General features: G+C 42.5%; 2 pseudogenes; one reads left to right on the top strand and one right to left on the bottom strand.

The window, feature by feature from the left end:
- The first annotated feature begins 13,356 nt into the window (after window positions 1–13,356).
- On the top strand, window positions 13,357–16,117 carry LOC136548001 (glyoxylate/hydroxypyruvate reductase HPR3-like; annotated as a pseudogene).
- A 1,604-nt stretch (window positions 16,118–17,721) lies between these two features.
- On the bottom strand, window positions 17,722–19,745 carry LOC136549374 (probable serine/threonine-protein kinase PBL23; annotated as a pseudogene).
- Between the last annotated feature and the right edge of the window lie 1,351 nt (window positions 19,746–21,096).

Below are 21,096 nucleotides of genomic sequence, written 5' to 3'. Positions count from 1 at the left end.
TCAAAGGTTTCAAATGCTCCAAGCACAAAATGTATCTTTGTCCAATCTTCCTTATATGCATTATCAGCACCAAGTTCAATGAGCACATCATGAATTGAGGAATATATAGTGATGATGCTACATATAGTTTTGTAATGAGAGCCCCACCGAGTGTCACCAAGCCTAGGCAAACCCATCTCTTGATTTAATCCACTCCCTGATTCAAGGTCACCACACTCTAGTGCTTTCTTAACATTCTCAAGCCTAGCATTTCGAAGCATATCATGACGCTTGCAAGAAACCCCAACAATGTTCAACAAGATAGATACTTGATCAAAAAAAGTCTTGCAGTCAGTAGGCAACAGCAACAAGAACTAGTTGGAGTTGATGTGCAAAGCAATGAATATAATAAGCGGAAGGTGATTCTTGCATGATTAAAGTTTTGAGCCCTTTAATATCTCCTTTCATATTGCTAGCCCCATCATAACCTTGACCTCTAATCTGCTGCATACTCAATCCATTACTACTTCAATTGTTTTCTTAAGTGACAAAGAGGTAGTATCATCTACATGAACAACTCCAATAAAGTGCTCACATGGCCTTCCAAGTTTATCAACATAACGCAAGCAAAGAGCTAGTTGTTCTTTATGTGATATATCACTAGACTCATTAGCTAAAACTGCATAGGGCTCATCACCAAGTTCCTCAATTATTTTCTTTCTAGTTTCTATGGCACAACAGTGAATAATTTGCTTTTGTATCTTTGGGCTAGTCAAAGTGCAATTACCTGGTGCATTGTTCAAGACATACTTGTTCACTTCTTCACTATTTCCTGCAAGAAACTTTAAAAGTTCAATGAAGTTGCCTCTGTTGCTAGACTCTTCACTTTCATCATGTCCACGGAATGCCAATCCTTGATGCAAAAGAAACTTGATACATCTAGGTGAATATGTCAATCTTTTCTTGTAAAGACGAAGCTCCTCCTCACTCCACTTGTCAATGTTATAATCAATTGCTACCTTGGGATTCATAAAATCAATGTACCTCTCTTGAGCTGCTTTATGTGCCCTAGAACCAGAATGTTTGAGAAGTGCTGTGTTTCCTATATTCCAATTATTCCATCCATCAACAATAAAAGTTTTTGACCCACTGCCCTTCTTGAACAAGTAGCATATGAAGCAAAATGCAGAATCCTTCTTGACACTATATTTAAGCCACTCATAATTATACAACCATTGTATACTGAATCGACGAGGTACGCCTCCAATGTTTCGGTATGGAAAATCATGTATATAAGGTTTGCAAGCACCTTTAGTAATATATGCTCTACGGATTGCATCTTGATCATTAACAGGATAATCTTCAATAGGCAGCCTTTCACCTGGATCATATGGTAGGCGATTGATGTCATACGCTGGCGGCTTTGATGCGAGCGGTGGCAGGTGATGCTAGCGGGGGCGAGGGCAAATGATCTGCAATTTCTTCAACTTGTACTCTATCTTCTTCTTGATTCTGCTCTTCCACAATATTTTCATCCGGAGGTGGGTCAATAGCAGCCGCCTTCTTTGCTGCTTTCTGAAAAAGGGATCGAATGTCTCCTGTTTCTTTTCATAATTCAAGACTCAAGAGTTCTGAAAAAAACACTCGTCAATTATCAAAACTAACGATCGGAAGAAACCTGGAACTGAGGAAGAACGGGGATGGACGGGGAGTATCACCTGAGAAACTGAGGAAGGACTGGTGATCAGTCTTGCAGGCGATGGCGGCAGTCCAGGGCGGCCAGGCCAGGCAAAGCGACGGGCGATGATCTGCTCTGCTGGTAGGGTGGCGGCGGGCGCTCTGGGCACGGGCGCATGACACCGAGCGGTCGAGCTGGGAGCCGTCGCTAGCGCACGCGAAGAAACCTGGAAGTCCTGGTACGAGTACGACACGTCCGTCACGTCGTAGACGAGGCCTGGTCCAACGCGTGCTTGGGCCGGATGTGGCCCGAGCCGTAGTCCATGGGCCCCGTGACCGAGTAGACGTCATGATGTATGGTTGCCCCCGTGAGCCACGAGTCCACGACCGAGCGTTGTTGTTTGATGGCGACTGGCGTGAGACGACGTTTACCGACCACCCTGTCGGCCTGTCACCCGGTTACTTCCGCGCCGTGCATCAGTGCATGCACCTTGGCACTCGTCAGCTCACACACTGGAACACTGGCAACATACTGGCACTCGTCAGCCCACACAGACACACACTCGCCATGCAACCAACCACTCGTCAGCAGTCAGCTCACACACTGGCATTGCACGACGACACGCTGCACGATATCTACTGCAACTTGCACCAGCTGAAATTAAAAGAAGCTTCATTGCGTCTCGATCGACGGGTGGCCCACAGGGTGGTCGGTGGACCACCCTGACCACCCACTAGGTCCGCCACTGGGGTCGAGGCTGGTTCGATGCAATGAATGCGCACCTCGTACCTGGGTCGATACACTGCAAGGATGAGTCGATAGAGACCCGAGTTCTTTGTATCGAACCTGCTCCCAGCGAAAAGAAGAAATCATTCTCCCCTCGCTCTCTCTCCTGCCGTTACACTCCCGCGTGGAGAGCACCCCACGGCGGCGAGCACGCTGGACACCAAGCTCGCGCGAGCAGCTCCGTGCCGAAGTCCACGCGCCGCTCCGCTCCGGCCCTCGAGATCTACAGCACGACGCTCCGCGACGGGGCCGCTGGCCCGCGTGAAGGGCTCCCCACGGCGGCGCTACCAAGCTCAGCGCCTCGCCGAGCAGCTCCATGGGAAGAGGAAGGAGGCGGAGGCGGAGGACTCCGAGGAAGCGGCGCCGGGAGTCGTCCGTGGCCAAGGCTCTCATGAACGGACCCTGCGCTGCGGCGGCGGAACTGTGCCGACGGGCTCAGAGGGGCGGGAGCGAGCCTGGACGCCGAGGGGTGGAGGAGAGAGGACACGCCATAGGAGGAGTCCTTGCCGACGAGACGGGAGGAGGCGGATGGGATTCCGCGGCGCAGACTCGGAATAGGCGGGGCGGAGGATATGGGTGCCGAGTCGGGTGGAGGAGAAAGAAGCGAACGGTTGAGAGATGATGACTTTTCCCCACTGTGGGTCCCATCCATCGATTCGGGCTGGGTTCTACACACTGTGGCCCAGTTACCAGATGAAGTCACGTCATTTCGTAGGACCGAGGCCGGTGCGATACACTACGGGTGCTCTAAGGCATGCACGTATTTTAAAATTCAAACTTTGTTATATTTGACTAACAATTAATATAACTATATCAGAAGTTTGTATTATAGAAATAGTTACATTAGATTTGTATTTAGAAATACTTTCTGCTGATCAAATTTTTGTTCCTATAAGTTATAAGAGAAGCTATATTATAGATCCAAATATATTCTTAAAAAACCGCACCAGGTCAAATCGTGCCACATGTCCTGGTACAAAAGGGAATACCAACTAATCACACGGTGGGAATGTAGTAAAGGAGATAGAGATAGCATTATGTGTAGTAAATCTTTGGTAAGTACGTCCGGCATGTAGTAGCCCTGGACGGCTGTTGCACCCGAATTGTCCATCCGCTGGTACTACTATAATTAGCAGCTACACATGCATGCAAATCAAATCACGTCGCCTGTTTCTTAGGTTTATCTAGTATATGGGTTAGTCTTAATAACCGGCTACTATTAGCTAGTGCGCGGCCTATGTCAACAATGAATTGCCACCAAAATGGAGGCTTATGTAAAGATGGCAACAGGGCCCTCGATACCCGACGGGTATTTGATCCATTAGGGGACGGGGATGGGATCATATCTTTACCCGCGGGCATTTAAATGGACAAGAATCCATCCCCGACGGGTATAGCGGGTACGGGAACGTTCCTTGTTTACCCGCCCCCGTTACTCGTTGGGAACCCGACTATTTGAGCTGTCATGCGAGTATTAGGTCCAAAGAAGTTCAACATAGGTATTTTGGTCCAAATATGAACAATCATATATATATATAGTTTGTGTGTTCTAGGAACCCTAGTTTAATTTTTCCTCACTATCTCCGCCAGCAGCACAAGCACGTCTGCCTCACGAGCGCTCGTGCCCCTTGCTTCCTCAGTTCGGTCTCTCTGCCACTTTTGCTCGTCCTCCTCGTAACCTCGCTCCTTCTCCTCGGCATCTCCGAGACTCCGACACTGATACCCGGGTGAAAAAGAAACATCTCCGATTGCAAAGCTACGACCCCAAGTGTCCTTGTTTATTGGGTATGCAGTACCTGTCGGGTATCTGTTACCCGACCGATACCCGACGGGTACGGGGATGGGCAAGAATCTATACCCGAGACAGTTAATGGGGATGGGGACGGGATGAATTCTCCATAGCGGAGAAGAGAACGTTCCGGCGATACCCGATGGGTACATCCCCATTGCCATCCTGAGGCGTCTGGCGGGAACCCACCATCAGTCAACAAAATGTAGTAGTAGACCTGCATGCATGCAGGAATATCGTGTGTATAATGAAGAATGATGGGTTGTGGTCACCTAAAGTGTGTTAGATTATTGCTGTACGAGTCACTACTGCCAAAAAAAACGTTCATAGCAACGGGAATTTTTTTAGGGGCGATTTGTGATAGAGCCGCCCCTACCGTAGGCATGCTCGGGACCCACGAGACCAGCCGCCCCTACGAATGGCACAGTAGGGGCGGCTGATGATACGAGCCGCCCCCTACAAATGGGTCGATTTATAGGGGCGGCTCACTCACCAGCCACCCCCGATGTTGCGATTTGTAGGGGCGGCTCAATCATCAGCCGCCCCTACAAATCACACTTGTTTATCATTGATCATCATGAACAGTTGTGGGTTTTTTTAATCTCTAGGTAAAATTTGTAACTAGTCTTTCTCCCTCGTATTAACTCTAAATGTGATGATTTTTTTTCTAAAATTTTCTAAAATTATGTCCTATCAAGTTACTGTGTTGATTTGGTCATTCTTTTCGTTTGACAAAGTTTGGGCAATTTAAATTTTCAAATTTAAAAAAAATGACAACTTCTAACAAGATTTTGAAACACCAAATAATTTTAGCTGAAAAAGTGATGAATACCAAAGATGTATAACTCATCAAGATCTACAACTTTTGTTTTGGTTATTTCTTCATCTGACAAAGTGATAATAAACATTGTTCACAAATCAACATATCTCTCATATAGTTCATGAAACTATGAGAGATATATGAATTTGTGAACAATGTTTATTAACACTTTGTCAAATGAAGAAGTGATCAAAATAAAAGTTGTAGATAGTGACGAGTTCAACAACTTTTATGTTTACGACTTTTATAGTTGAAATCATTTAAGGTTTCAAAATCTTGTTTGAAGTTACCGTTTATTGAAATTTAAAATTTGAACAAATGAAAAGATGACCAAAATAAAAGTTATAGATAATGATGTGTTCAACAACTTTTATATTCATCACCTTTACAGCTGAAATCATTTCGTGGTTGAAATCAGGTTTGAAGTTGTCATTTTCTGAAATTCAAAATTTGAATTGTCCAAAGTTAGTGACAAAGATAGATGACCAGATTAAAATGATAGAGCATGATTTTAGAAAATTTTAGAAAAAAAATCATCACATTTGGTGTTAGAATGAGGGGAAACTAGTTACAAGTTTCAGCCATAGATTAAAAAGATAAATCACACTTGTTCATCATTGATCATCATGAACAGATGTGATTTTTCTTTTTAATCTCTGGGTAAAATTTATAACTGGTCTTTCTCCTTCGTACTAACTTCAAATGTGATGATTTTTTCTAAAATTTTCAAAAATCATGCCCTATCAAGTTACTATGTTGATTTGGTCATTCTTTTTATTTGACAAAATTTGAGCAATTTAAATTTTCAAATTAAAAAAATAATAACTTCTAACAAGATTTTAAAACACCAAATGATTTTAGCTCAAAAAGTGATGAATACCAAAGATGTATAACTCATCAAGATCTACAACTTTTGTTTTGATTATTTCTTCATCTGATAAAGTGATAGTAAATATTATTCACAAATCAACATGTCTCATATAGTTCATGAAACTATGTGTAATATGTGAATTTATGAACAATGTTTACTAACACTTTATAAAATGAAGAAGTGACTAAAATAAAAGTTGTAGATAGTGATTAGTTCAACAATTTTTATGTTCACGACTTTTGTAGTTGAAATCATTTAAGGTTTTAAAATCTTGTTTGAAGTTGCTATTTATTGAAATTCAAAATTTGAACTGTTGAAATTTTGTCAAATGAAAAGATGACCAAAATAAAAGTTGTATATAGTGATGTGTTCAACAACTATTATGTTCATGACTTTCTTATTTAAAATCATTTAAGGTTTCAAAATCTTGTTTGAAGTTGCCATTTATTGAATTTCAAATTTTATCAAATAAAAAGATGATCAAAATAAAAGTTGTAGATAGTGATATTTTCAACAACTTTTATGTTCATGACTTTCTTATTTGAAATCATTTAAGTTTTTAAAATCTTATTTGAATTTGCTATTTATTAAAATTCAAAATTTAAACTTTTCAAAATTTTGTCAAACGAAAAGAAGACCAAAATATAAGTTGTACATCTTGATGAGTTCTACAACTTTGATGGTTACAACATTTTCATTTTAAATCATTTTTATCTTAAAATTCAATTCAAAGTTCACAAATTCAAATTTTACATTTTTTAAATATTTGTTTATTTTACAAAATAAAATGTATCATTATATCGATATATAAGCAAGTAATTTTTTATGTGTACGGAAAAATATAGCAAATTATTTTATTACATTTATACATTTATATATACATTTACACATTTATAAAAAAAATATGCAGAAGTAATATTTAAAAATATGCGAAAATATTTATAGCGGCGGCTGAATCAGAAACCACCCCTACAAATACAATTGTAGGGGTGGCTGGTCTTTAGAGCCGCCCCTACAAATGACTCTGAGTATATATTCTAGAGCACAGTCGGCCCACCTTCCTTCCCGTCTCCACTTCATTCCCATCCCCATCTCCATTTCTCAGTCGCACACCCAACCCCGCCATCTCCAACCCTAGCCTAATGGCTCCACCTCACTGCCGGCACCGGCCCCTCCCCCACCCACCTCCCCCCCTCCCCCCCCCCCCCTTAGCCAGATCTAGTTGCGCCGACAGCCCTAGCCCCGACGAGCACCACCACCCTGTCACCGCCGCAGCCATCGGCCGTCTCTCCGGCACCGGCGGCCACCCCTCCCCACCCACCTCCCCCTCCCCTACCCCCTCCATCTCCCGATGGCCGATGTGGAGGCCTTCAAGGACTCCATCTGAGGCCACGATGTGGGCGTGCTCGTTAACAACACCGGGCTGTCCTACCCCTACGCCCGCTCAGTCCCTGGCGCAGGAGGCTACTCGCGTCCATGGCGCTCTCGTGGCCCTCGGCCGTCCGCCTCGCTGTCGCCGCCGTCGATGTCGCACTCTCCATGCTCCCCGTCGAGAAGGTTCGGGTTTCTCCACTCTCCACCCCGCCGCTAGCTAAATCGGCCCATTCACGACTCCATGTTGGGAGGATGAGTGTTTGCAGAGGAAACGCGTTTGGGATGATCTGTGTTGCTTATAGATTCATGGTGTGGTTAGGCAAGGAAAACAGTCATCCTGGTTGTTGAAATGTAGGTTCGTTTGCTCTTGTGGTTGGTTAGCTCCCCCTCCCTCCCCTCGGTACCCAAATTTGCCATGGTTATACTTCGTGTTGCTATCTATGTGGCCGGAAATTCCTATTCAAGTGGAGCTAATGATGGGTTTTGCCAAATGTGCATTTGAATGTTTTAGTCTTTAGAAATGTAGTATTGTTTTGGGTAGACTGGGCCAATGCATTGTGACATAACATGGTTGTAAGTAACACATATCATGAATACATGTATATTCCCAAATTGAAACACATTTCCTGTCTAGCAGGAAGCTTTCAAGTGTACTCCATTGCTTCTCACATCCACTATTGCGTGCCATAGTAGGTCAAGATACATGAACCACGGGATTAGTTGTTGGCAAAGCGATCTATCTATGGAATTATTTTTGTCATCTGACCATTCTAGTGCTTAATTTGTTATCCTTTCATGCCTTGTTCTATTATGGATATATCCTTGTGGTATTATCTAGTTCTGGCTTTAGTAACTTTTATTCCCTGTTATAGTATTATGTTAGGATGCATACTGCTTTTCCGTTTTAATTTGCCTCAAGATGGTCATAACTTAATACCTAAAATATAGGAAAAAGTCTATATAACCCCCCCCCCAACTATTCAGGATGGACTATTTCACCCCCCAAACTATAAAACCGGATTTTCTACCCTCTGAACTTTCCAAAACCGGTCAAATAACCCCCTAGGCGGTTTTGGACAGTGGTTTTGCTACAGTGACGGTGGTTTTATCTTTTTCTTTTTTATTTATTTCTGCTGAATCTTTGAAAAATCATAGTAAATCATAGAAAAATCATAAAATGGAAAATCTAATTTTGTTGGACTCCACATGAGTAGATCTACACATTGAACATATAATATGGTATGCTTTGGTATAAAGTTTTTGCTGTAGCTTTAGATCTATGCTTTTCTATAATTAATTTAAATAATTCATAGATGCAGCTTCTATGGTTTAATTGTGGTGAAATTTTTATGGTGGACTAATTATTGTATGATTGAACTGTAGTAAAAATTTCATACTCATTGGATCATGTATAACTTAGTTATAGATTTATTTAGGTTTATTCTTGTTAAATCTATGTTTTATCTATAACTAAGTTATACATGATCAATGAGTATGAAATTTTTACTATAGTTCAAGCATACAGTAATTAGCCCACCATAAAAATTTCACCACAATTGAACCATAGAAGCTGCAACTATGAATTATTCCAATTAATTACAGAAAAGCATAGATCTAAAGCTACAGCAAAAACTTTGTACTAAAGCATACAATATTATGTGTTCAATGTATAGATCTACTCATGTGGAGTCCAACAAAATTAGATTTTTCATTTTATAATTTTTCTGTGATTTACTATGATTTTTCAAAGATTCAGCAGAAATAAATAAAAAAGAAAAAGACAAAACCATCGTCACTGTAGCAAACCACCGTCCAAAACCGCTTGGGAGGGTTATTTGACCGGTTTTAGAAAGTTCAGGGGGTAGAAAATCTGGTTTTATAGTTTAGGGGGTGAAGTAGTCCACCCTGAATAGTTTGGGGGGTTATGTAGACTTTTTCCCTAAAATATACCTCTCTCAGCTGCTTGCATCCAGCTCACGGCATTACCTGCTCTGCTATTTTTCATCTTGATTGGGGAATTTTTGTCAATTAGTTTTATTCTTTTTACCTAGTTTACATCATAATGTTGTGATATTTCAATTTACTAAGATAATCCAGAGTTTGAGAAGTTCATACTTCCCTTCTCACTTTCTTGTTGCCTATAAATCTTAAGATTATGGACCTTAAAATGTAGATTAATTTAACTTCCGCATCAGGTACTTATTGGTTTAAGTTTACATTGACAGATTTTAAAGGATTTTCTGGTTTGGATCAAGGAGAACTTGGGCTCATGGGGTCCTTTGGTGCTGTAAGTATTGAACTCTTTGCACATAAGTGGTAGTTTCTCACTTGTAGCCACACTTTTGGGCTTCTCTGCTTTTCCCACAGATTTCCTGTGGGTTAGTTCCCCTTCTCTGCTTTTCTCACAGATTTCCTATGGTTATGTATCCATCTGGGCAACAAACTTAGAACTAAACATATTTTTGTTAAAATTATTAGCCTATCTTCCCTGGTGATAGTGTTGTGGATCAGCTTATTGAGATAATAAAAGTACTTGGTTGTTCTACGGACTGCAGTATATTAGTTCTAAAGAAATGTGCTAACTAGTGTTTTTCTATTTCCATGTACTGAATGGATTTGCTTTTTGCTGACAGGTTCTTGGTACTCCAACACGTGAGGAAATTCAATGTATGAATCGAAACTACACCATGTTTGTATTTCGTCATATCAAACCTCATCCATGGCATAAGGTATGTGAAATTTATTTATCACATTACACTCACCCTGCATTGCATTGCATTTTGTCTGAACTTGGGCGTTCTGCTGCTCGTCCCTGCAGTTCACGATCGTCCTGCTGCTGAGGCACCTGGTGATGGTTGGAGCGGCCAACCAGTTTGCCTTCAGCCTCCTCACAGTGAGTAGTCCTACTCCACTTGAATGAATGAATGCTTCTTCGATTCACACAGAAATCTGAATTTCTTCCTTTCTTGGAATGGAAGGTATACTGGCTGCGGGCGAGCGGGATCTTGCTTCTGTTTCTACATTGTCATGAGGCTCATCTCTGTGATCCAGCAGGGATAGAGGCAGTACCACCTGCAGCTGCTCCAGGTTAGTCCATCGATTGCCACTTCTAAATAAATATCGTTGGGGGCTGTTCTGCTGGAGGGAAGCAGTGCTCAAGAACAGCAACAGCATGTCATCCTAGTTCCCTGAGGAACAAGGCATTCATCTAGTGAACATGAATGCATATATTTCTACAGCTTTCTGATCATGTTACTGATGGTCCTTGTTTACGATTAGGCAATAATCATCTATTAATTAGGCAATAATATGATTTATTATAGGCAATAATCTTCTATGAATTAGGCAAAGTACTATCTCAATTAGGCAAAACCACTATCTGTATGTGTATGTGCTATTCACAAACAATGCATTTAATAATAGTAAATGACTAATTGCGGTTGTGCTTGTAAAACATGCCATTTTGTTTCAAAGTCATTATCAACTTTTCGCTATTTTTTTTTTTGAAAACTTTTCAGAATACCCTTATATTCAGGTACCTAAATTTCTTTTGACTTTGTACCTTGGCATGACAAATTCTAGTGCACTAGGATTCTGGAAGAACCAATATATCAATTCGATAAGTATATTTTTAAGTCTTGGAAGAAACATGATTGATAGAGGTCCAAAACATGATTAATAAGTGTAATTGTTTTGCTAGTTGACACTGGTTGTTCTACTAGTTAACAATTTGATGTTGTCTCTATGATTTTTTATTTTATGCTAAATTAACAGCAAGTACTTTCTTATTGTTTCAGTTGCAGTCTGAATTTTCATCATGTTTGGATCTGACTTATATATACTATCTCATATATTAGGCTGCAATCTGAGAAGGTGTTCGGAGGGTACATATGGGCACTGTAGCATGGCTGATTTTGGACGATTGAATAGTATTCTGTGAGAGAAAATAAGCTGAAACAAGCTGGAACAAGTCGGGATATGACCAGCCGAACGTGTTGTGAATTTTTAGCAAATCTTGATCTGAATTATAGTAATCTGTATATTTAGCAAGTCATGATCTGAATAATAATATCTCTTATAACATTTATTACCTCCTGTTCTAAGATTTTCTTATAATATTTTATTTAGATCACAAGCTCTTAATATTGATGAGGGGCATCAATACATCATAAGGCCCTAGGGGATGCTCCAAATTTCCAGTGAACCACTGTCTTTAGGAGTCAAGATCCTGTTTAAATGGGAAGTAGTAAGTCAATAACAGTGAAGGTAAGCTCAATTAACTTCTTAGATATCTTAAATTTCTGATGCTCAACTACTATCTTTAATGTTGGGCCTCCAAACAATGTCACTACCTCTGAAATTTTTACTGCATATGTGCATTAGTAACTAAGATATAAGTTGATTTGTAGTAGCTGCTGCAGAGTCCTCTATGTGTTTAATTTCAGTATGTAACCTGAGTTTGCAGCATGAGCCAAAACGGTTATTTGATTTTGAGAAAAATAATATATTGCAGTCTAAAAGTCTCATGCTTCAAGGGTGTTAGATGCAATCACTACATTGAGTAGTGGCACACTTCTTGGTACACCGTATACAGAGGAGTTGCAGCATGTGTGAAGACGTATACATATCGACAAAGCTCATTAGCTTATATGTTTGTATACATACTTGTAAAAAATTCTCAGTACCAACACATTGTGCTATTGTTCCCTACAAATCGATTTATAGAGGCGGCTTATAACACCTTATAACATCAGCCGCCTCTATAAATAGATTTGTAGCCATAGTTTGATAGGGACGGCTGGCCAGACCGCTCCTACAAAGCCTATATGTAGTAGTGAGTGTAACTATATATGGGAGGCTCACATTAATAAGCACCGAACCAAACAGATAAGGCGCAGCAGGAGCATTGTGTTGAATGCTGAGGCAACCCGTGGGGCTTGCTTCCATACCAATGCGCCCATAGGCCGGCGCGCACGGTGACATCGCATCCAACCAAACGGAGACAAATAATAAAATAAGACAATGCAGACTAACCAAACAACAGCAAACTGCATTAACTTGTGCAAACGTAGCCTATGCTGCTGTATTAATCTTAATGCAATGCAAGTCCTGGGCAAGTAACCATTCAGACCCTTAGTGTTGCACGCCTAAAGAAAATGGAGGGTCAACCAAAAAATGTAAAGCAACATAGAAGTCGACTTAGACAAGACATGAAAGTTCAAAACAAAGTGACAAATAAATCTAGAGTGGGTTGCTAAAAAAAACTCTTGCATCATAGTGTTCTTACTCACTACCATATGCTAAATAACAAGTTGCATGGTTTATGTGGTATGAAGAGAGTGGAGGTGGTGTAGAAACTTAAGCATCAATAGATAATGCTCATACAAGAGTAGCAATGTCTTCACTAGTTTCACCAATTTCTTGGTGGTAGTTTTAATATTGCTCTTTTTCAACTTTGTAGGACTAGTTTTTAGAGAGTCCTAGTGAAATCGATGATACGCATGTTTAAGATTTCCTTTTAAAGCCCAAATTTTTGGTAGGTGCTGCCACGTGGAAAGGCTCTTTTCTTCTTTTGGGATGAATGTGGTGAACACTTGTGAAAATTATTTTGGTTAAACCCGTATGGATTGATATATGTTGTACTGGATTTTGCTGGACATTATTTTGGCTGTTTGGAGCAGAAAACTATCCAAAATACTGACGTACGTAAAATGGTTTTAAATCTGTGCTTAGACAGTGTTGGTATTTGTTTATGTACTAAATCAAGCGTCTGTTTCTGTGTTTTGCTCGCCCACGTCCTCAAGTTGGGCTCATTTCACTCTCGAACTATGCCTTGAGAGGTAGAACGTGTTGGATAAGAAATGGGTAGCATCCGGAAGGCTGTGTGGCTTTGCTTCAGGACGTCAAAGAATCCATGTCGATCTTTATCATTATATTATGAAAAATAACATGAATTAACTCGCAAATTTTTCACCTAAATTACTATCTATATAGCATCATAAAAACATAATCTAAGGTAAACCTCTAAATTTATTTAGTCCTAATAAATGGGTGGCGTTATGGAATTAAGACAGCAAGCAGGACGGTACTGCACTGCTCTGCAGTCTGCACTGAAGTTCGCCACTGGTAGCGACCTGTTGCAGCAAGATAGAGCTGACTCGTGGAGTCGTGGTGCATCTGTTTGACCAGTTAGCTATGGAAGAGGCCCGGACGTTAGTAACGGCGTCCAGCGGTCCAGGAGAAGAAGATCTTGCAGCTGAGCTGATCAATCAACATGACATGACATGATTTGCAGTACTTGAATGATGCTTCTTCCATATTTTAATTCTTTGTGTGATTGTTACTGATCTGATTCCTGCGGGAGCTCGTCGCGGCGACCTCCGTGGGGCTGGATCACGTGGACCTCGGCGCCTGCCGCCGCCGCGGGCTCGCCGTCACCAGCGCCGGCGCCGCCTTTCCGTCGACACCGCCGACTACGCAGTCGGCCTCGTCGTCGCCGTGCTGCGCCGGGTCGCCGCCTCCGAGGCGCACGTCCGGCGCGGCGCGTGGGCGTCGCCGCGTCGGAGGGCAGGTACCCGCTCGCCACCAAGGTTAGTTTGACTTGTCAAACCATGCCCACTCTGCATGAGTGCTGCTTTCTTGATGGATATAAAATTCATACGTTAACCTAAAATTAAAAACATGTCGTAAACTTAAAGTTCAAGTGCGCAATATTGGTCTTTTCAGGTTTAATTCATTTTTTTTTAACTTGCCTACACTTATGTCCACTATTGTCGGCCCAACTAAGGCTTAAGAAGTACTTTGTCATAGCTCCATCATCTAAAAGGCCCAATAGTGCACTAACGTATGTTTCACCTTATTGTTCATAGTTCCCCTCAAAAAAACCTTATTGTTCATAGTTTGTCTAACAAATATTTCATTATATTTACCTCAAAAAAAATATTTCATTATATATTTAGTTAAGTCACACACGATAAACACTATTTTATTTGTTATAATAACAAGTACACCTTCTCAGATTTGATATAGTTGTACACGTATTTAGCCGGTCTGACTCTCAAACCAAAATAAGGCGTGCGGAAGTTGAAAGTGCATCGAACAGAGATCTTGACCCTGAAAATAACATTAAAGCTATATTTTACTCAAATGATTCAAGGCCTTCACTCACTTGAATTTTTCTGCTCACTCTAAAGATGCCACGTAGTCTTCTTTTGCAACTTTGGCAAGGCTAGGGTTAGGATTCGAGGTTAATATGATGGCAATCTTAGAAGGATTGTTGTTGGAGAAGGCCGGTCCGATAATGGTGGCGGGTGTGGGGTGAGGCGGCGGTGGCATAGTCGGTAGGGCAGTGGGGGAAGGTGGTTGGGGGCTGGGCTACGACGGTGTGTGGCAGTGATAGCCCGACAACCTCCCCATATTAATATGACGGCAATAGTAGGAGGCGATGGACCTGGCGAGATGCCGCCTAAGGTGGGCGAGAGGTGGTGGCGGTTGGGGAGCTCGGCTAGAGTTGGAGATGATTGAGTGGAAGGAGGCACATCGATAGATTTTAGAGCCAAGCCATGGTGGACAGCATCGAGCCGGGTAGGAAGGCAGAGATAGCGAGGGTCAGCACAAGAGCGAAGCCAGGGGGGCTGGCAAGGGCCATGCCCCCCCCCCCCCCCCCCCCACAACAACACAAACATATTTTTTACTCAATATTTATATTAAGAAATATATAATATAAATTCTTACCATATATATTTATTTGCTATGTGATACTTTAATTAACTAGTTAATAATGTTAATTTGTAGCATTTTATATAAGTCTTTCTTTTATTTTATTTTCCATCTCTTTTGTTCACACAATAACCCTCTAATTGGCTAGTTAAATATAATTAGTGATTTCTTGTTATTTGGGATTAGTCTTTCCGTGATTCTTTTTTCTAGCACAAGGGGTAATTAATTTTGTTCCTTTTTTTCTAAAATATTTTGTGTTCTTTTTGTAGTTTTTAGTTTTCTTTTATACTATAACACAAAACATTTATTTGGTTGTTATGTATACTTTGGCTGTGTATGTATTTCGTCATGTGTGATTGTTATTGGCTTGAACGGCTCTATAAATTCTGGCTCCACCACTGGGTGTGGGGCGTGTAGTGTAGTGTGACAGTGTCGGGGTGGAAGAATAAGGTGGAAAAGAAGAGACGGAAATTTGATATGAGTTTTTTTTATTTTAGATCTATGGTCAAAAAATCAGATAGTTGTCCTTGAATCACTCAATTGTTGCCAACCGGATAGGAGAAGTGTAGAAAAATGTAACGGAACAAAATTTGATACGACTCATTTAATTTGCAGGTGAGCGGCAAGCGCGTGGGGATCCTGGGGCTGGGCAGCATCGCCTACACCTCCCGCGCGCCCAAGCCGTCGTGCCCCTACGAGTTCTTCCCCACGGCGCGCGCCCTCGCCTCGGCCAGCGACGTGCTGGTGCTGTCGTGCGCGCTGACGGAGGAGACGCGGCGCGTGCCGCGTGGTGGACTGGGGCGTGATGGAGGCGCTGGGCGCGGGCGGCGTGCTCGTCAACGTCGGCCGCGGCGGCCTGGTCGACGAGCCGGAGCTGGTGCGGTGCCTGCGTGAGGGCGTCATCTGCGGCGCCGGGCTGGACGTGTACGAGGACGAGCCGGACGTGCCGCCCGAGCTGCTCGCCATGGACAACGTCGTGCTGTCGGGCCACAGGGCCGTGCTCACTGTGCGGAGTCCATGCGCGGGGTGGCGGAGGTCGTCGCGGGAAACCTGGAGGCCTTCTTCGCCGGCAGGCCGCTGCTCAGCCCCGTGACGCTGTGAACTCTGGACCACATGCATGGAGGATACCTCAGCTCGTCGCGACTGCCGAGTGCCATCGATCAAACATCAACCCGAGTGGGATGGATATAATAATCATGGGAAAAAGATTCCAATGGGGACGGTCCTCACGTAACAGCTGTAGATGGTGAAGATTTATGACACGTGTGTCCATACGCACGCATCCAGCATAGAAAAGAGTTATAGTTTTTCTTTTGTTATTACTTTTAAAATTTAAATTTAAGCAATAGTTCTATGCATTGGATGCATACGTACCGACATGTGAATATGCCCGTTGTTGTTTCATGGGGCCCATCCCCACTTATATTACTAGATACAGTAAATATATATAATAGCCCTTTTACGGTACTTGAAATTGCCTCGCGTTGCCTCCCATTGCCTACATAAAATATTAATTATCACCATAAAGGGTATGTTGGTCATTTCACATGCCTGTCACTACTCGCCGCGCCCCCTCCCCGATCCGCGCCCGACGCCGTCGTCCCGACTCACCCTCGCACTCGGCATCGCCCGACGCCCCGACCCTGCACGCGCTGTCGCGTTCACCAAAGCCGCCACCGCCGCCGCCGCCCTCGCACGGCGCTGCGCCGGCCTGCCATCGCCCGCACTGCCCTGCTCTTACCCTAGCGACCGCTGCCCTACTCTCTCCCTCCCTCTAGCCGCCGCTGGAGCCTCGTCGCGACGGCGGCCCAGCCGCGCCGCTGCCCCGCCCCCAGCGCGAGGGCCGCGGTGGTCGCCTCCGTCGCCTCCTTCGTCGAGTCCGCCGGATTCCCGCGCGCCCTCGCCGCCCTCCAGTCCGAGGCCAGCCTCGAGGTATCAACTCCCCTATAATCCGATCACATGATGAAACCTCGAATCAATTTGGTTTGTGTTCATTCTGATTCCATTCACTACTCTTTCATATGGAGAAATCGAGCATATTTCCTTTGTGTATAGGCTAAAGCAGAATGGAGTTGTATGTTCAATTCTGCAATAAGAGAATAGCACTTGTTTATTTAGCTTGATTCTGGCAAAGCATGTGCAGAGAATGCTTCTACTGCTTCTTTAGCCAGGCCAGCTCTGTTGTGAGAACTAGCAAGATGTAATTGAAACAAAATAAAACTGAAATGGCTTACTTTTTCTAGTTCACTGTTAGGTGTATGTGATTGGATTGGATGAATAGGTCAAATATTTGTTTTTTTAAAATAATAATCATTGTACATAACTGATTTGCTATATATGTAGTTCGTTCTTGTATGCATCAAGAGTTTCTCCATTAATGATTTTAATATAATATATTGCTTGAGATGAAAACAAAAGAAATGTCATGTGCTGCATATCTTCATTTGTCCACTGAATTTCGGTTACCACACTTCTTGGTCGTCCCATGGGTCTGTTTCTCTGATAATTGTGTCTCATGGTCATCCCATGAGCCTATGTTGTTCAAATATTACACATCATTTTTGTGCCAATAATAATGATGGGTTGATCAATCTATATAATTTTTTTATTAACCTGATCAAATTTGTCATGGATCAAACTGTTGGTTTGGCACATTGGCCTAATTAAAACTCAGCAGTTTCCAGTCCTGTTTGGAAGGCACAGAATGCTCTAGCAGTTTTCATGATTTACTTCAAAATTGGTACTGCTAGAGCATTCTTTGTTCAGTAATATAGTGCACCAGCCTACTTCATTAATTGTTCAGCCTAGCTACTTCTTTCTTTGCTTTCTTTTTCATGACTTCAATAGTTACTATCAACACTGCTCGCGAGTTGGTTTTGTGGTGTCGATTGCTCGCCTCCCAGTGATGAGCTCTAAGAGAACTACGCCAAAGCTATAGATGTCAGATGTCTTTGTTAGCTTGCCGGTCATGGCATACTCAGGAGCACAATAGCCATATGTGCCCATCACCCTTGTGCTGACATGGCTTTTGTCACCGCTTGGACCAAGCTTCGCCAGACCAAAGTCCGATAACTTTGCATTGAAGTTTCGATCCAAGAGAATGTTGGATGCCTTGAGATCACGGTAGATCACTGGCGGGTTGGCTACCTCATGCAAGTACTCAATGCCTCTAGCTGCACCAACTGCAATCTTCATCCGTGTGTGCCAGGATAGTGGCTGAGAATTTGGAGTGAGATCTATACAATTCAATGAACAAACAGGTACAAATTACAATTCATGAACATGCATTTATATTATATAAAAAATATATGATTGAGAGTTTGTATTACCGAGGAGATGATCTTGCAATGAACCGAGTGGCATGTACTCATACACTAGGATCCTCTGGTCACAATCGGTGCTGTACCCAACCAAGGTAACTAGGTTTGGATGATGCAGTAGGCTAAGCATCAGTACCTCGACAAGGAACTCACGGTTTCCTTGCAACCCTTCTTTGTCAAGCTGCTTAACTGCTATGACCTAGACATGGGCATATTTAACATAAACAAGTTATGGTAATATTCACAAGTGTTTCTTCATGTCTTAGTTTAATGGAATGTAGAACGGTGAATTTGGATAAGAAATGCTTATTTACTTTCGTAGTGTCTGGAATGCATCCTTTGTACACCCTTCCAAAGCCGCCTTCACCCAGCAAGTTTTCTGGGCTCAAAGAATCGGTGGCATCGACCAGTTCACGGAATGTAAACACCCTACTAGGAATGTTATGGTTGCCGATCCGTAGTATCTCCCCTGCTGCTGCCCTGTGCTTGGGACTGTCTGCATGTAAAAAAAGCTGTTGAGAGTCTGAAATATGTCCTTTGTCATCGAATATAGCCTTATTGATCTGTTTTCATCATACTAATCACAATTTTTTATCCTGGGAATAATAACAAATTTTAGGGTGAAATTAAGTTCAAGAATAAGGCAATAAGCAAACAGACTTTCATGGACATGCTAATTGGTATCTATATATTTTTCTGAACAAATTTTCCAATCTTTTAAGCAATGATTGTGACATGCATGATGGAACTTTTGTTGTATGATATCGGTAACTCCTCAAAAATTTCCAACCCAATGCTTAAGTGTTGTTACCATGCATTGATTTTTCTTCTGCAACTTTTGTGTTTCAATAATTGGTGGAAAATATTGATTTGTCTTTTTGCAACTTTGCTGTTTTCAAGAAATGGTTTAAAAGACTATAGTTATCAGCTTACTATCATCTTATACCTTTTATATATGACATGCAGAGCAGAAATTCCAAGGGGAGAAAAAAAAAAGAAAGGCTGGATTCTTACTTGAGAGCGAAATTTCCTTGACTAGGGTTGCCAATCCGTTTTGTTCATTCTTCCTCTTCTTTTTCCTCTATATCTTCTTTGTCCACTTGCACTTCTCTTGCTCGGGGATCATCGTCGTATTCTTCCTCTTCTTTGCCTCTGTTGTTAACGGTTCCTCTGCTTCTCGCACCGCCCCACCACAAAAGCCGCGGACCCACTTTCTCTTCGTTTTCCTATTTGTGTCCGATGCCTCTTGCGTGGCCTTGCTCGTTCTCCTGCCGCAGACAGAGCGGATCCACGAGCAGTAGCACGCACATCTGAGTAGGTTGCAGCTCAGGATGTTCTTGCAACAACATCTGTTAGCGGAGCTCAACAGCCCCATGGAATTGCCGGATCGACCCGAGAGTGGGCGAGCACCCTCGTGCCGATCCCTGCATGCAAACGAAGAACAGCAAGAGGCCTCAAAGGTAATATTCCCTTTCTCGTTTCTCTCTTTAATTTTTCTCGCACTTGGTTTCTTGCCACGCGCTCCTTTCTCTGTGGATGGTAAAAATTTGGGAATGAGACAACTTCTCTTTTTCCTTGGATGAACGCTGTCTGGCCAAGAAGCTATTTTTAGTCCACTCGTTTTTCCTCTTGTTAATCGTTGTTAGTTTTAGTAATTGCCTTACCACACCCTGTTCTTTCGCATGACAAAATAGGAGTCTGTTTTCACCCATTGGCTGGAGATTTGCTCAGCTGCTCAGGGTTATAATCATGCACGGTGCATATCGGCGTTATGCTTCAGTTAGGAAGAAGAGTTGGATGAAACCATTCTCAACTATGGTTGGATAGAAAATTCGTTCGGAGTACGCAACATGTAGATATCGCTATTGTCTGTGACAACATTTCATGGTTCATTATTTCTAGAAATTCAGTTGCGTGTAAATGTCGCATATCACTTCTATTATCCAGGGCTTGCATAGACCAGCATGCATGCCCATGCACTCTAGTACTATTACTCTACTCAATTTCTAGTTGATTGCGCCTAGTAATGACCAGAGCCTGGCGGTGAAGATGCTGAAGGCCTGGGGTTTGATCGAGCACATTGCCGGCAGCTTGTGCACAACTGCACATATGTGCTGCCGCGCCTTGATCTCTCGTGAGCTGTCTGGTACTTGGAGCTAGCAAGAGGGGGAAAGCCGATGCACCCCTTCCGTGGCTTATGCTGCCTACTATAGGGATCGCTACTCTGGGGTCTGGCTGCGATGTTTTAGTTATGTGATTATCTTTCCCTCTTGTCGGGGTTGACTTGTATTATTTTTGGATATAATAGGTCACTGCTCATGCACCTTGGCTGGTTTTTGTTACACCTTGGTGGAGCTTGTTTCTGTTACACCTTGGCTGGTTCCAAGTTTCTAAATGCATATAAACATAGGCTGCTGTTTTAGAACATGGCAGGCTGCTGAAATTTGAAACTTCAAGTGCAAAGTGAATTTCAATAATGAAAACCTGTGCATCCTAATGAAAGCTTCATTTTTCAGGAGGAAATGTCGGATGATGATTCTTTGCTGGAGTACAGTGAAATTGTTATGAAGATGTTTGGCAGTGAGGACGACGGATTTGAGTTTTATAACAACTTTGCTTATGAGAAAGGATTTAGTGTGAGAAAGGAATACTGCGAGTGGGACAACAGCCACAATGAGAGGACCCTTTGGAAGTTTGTTTGCAGCTGTGAAGGTTTCCGCGCAGAGAAGGAGGTGAGGAGGGAGATCAAGAAGCGGAGGC

This window comes from Miscanthus floridulus, chromosome 4 (genome assembly GCF_019320115.1).
Source record: "Miscanthus floridulus cultivar M001 chromosome 4, ASM1932011v1, whole genome shotgun sequence".
NCBI lineage: Eukaryota > Viridiplantae > Streptophyta > Magnoliopsida > Poales > Poaceae > Miscanthus > Miscanthus floridulus.
The sequence above is the reverse complement of the archived record's forward strand: the minus strand, read 5'-3'. Positions and strand labels throughout refer to the sequence as shown.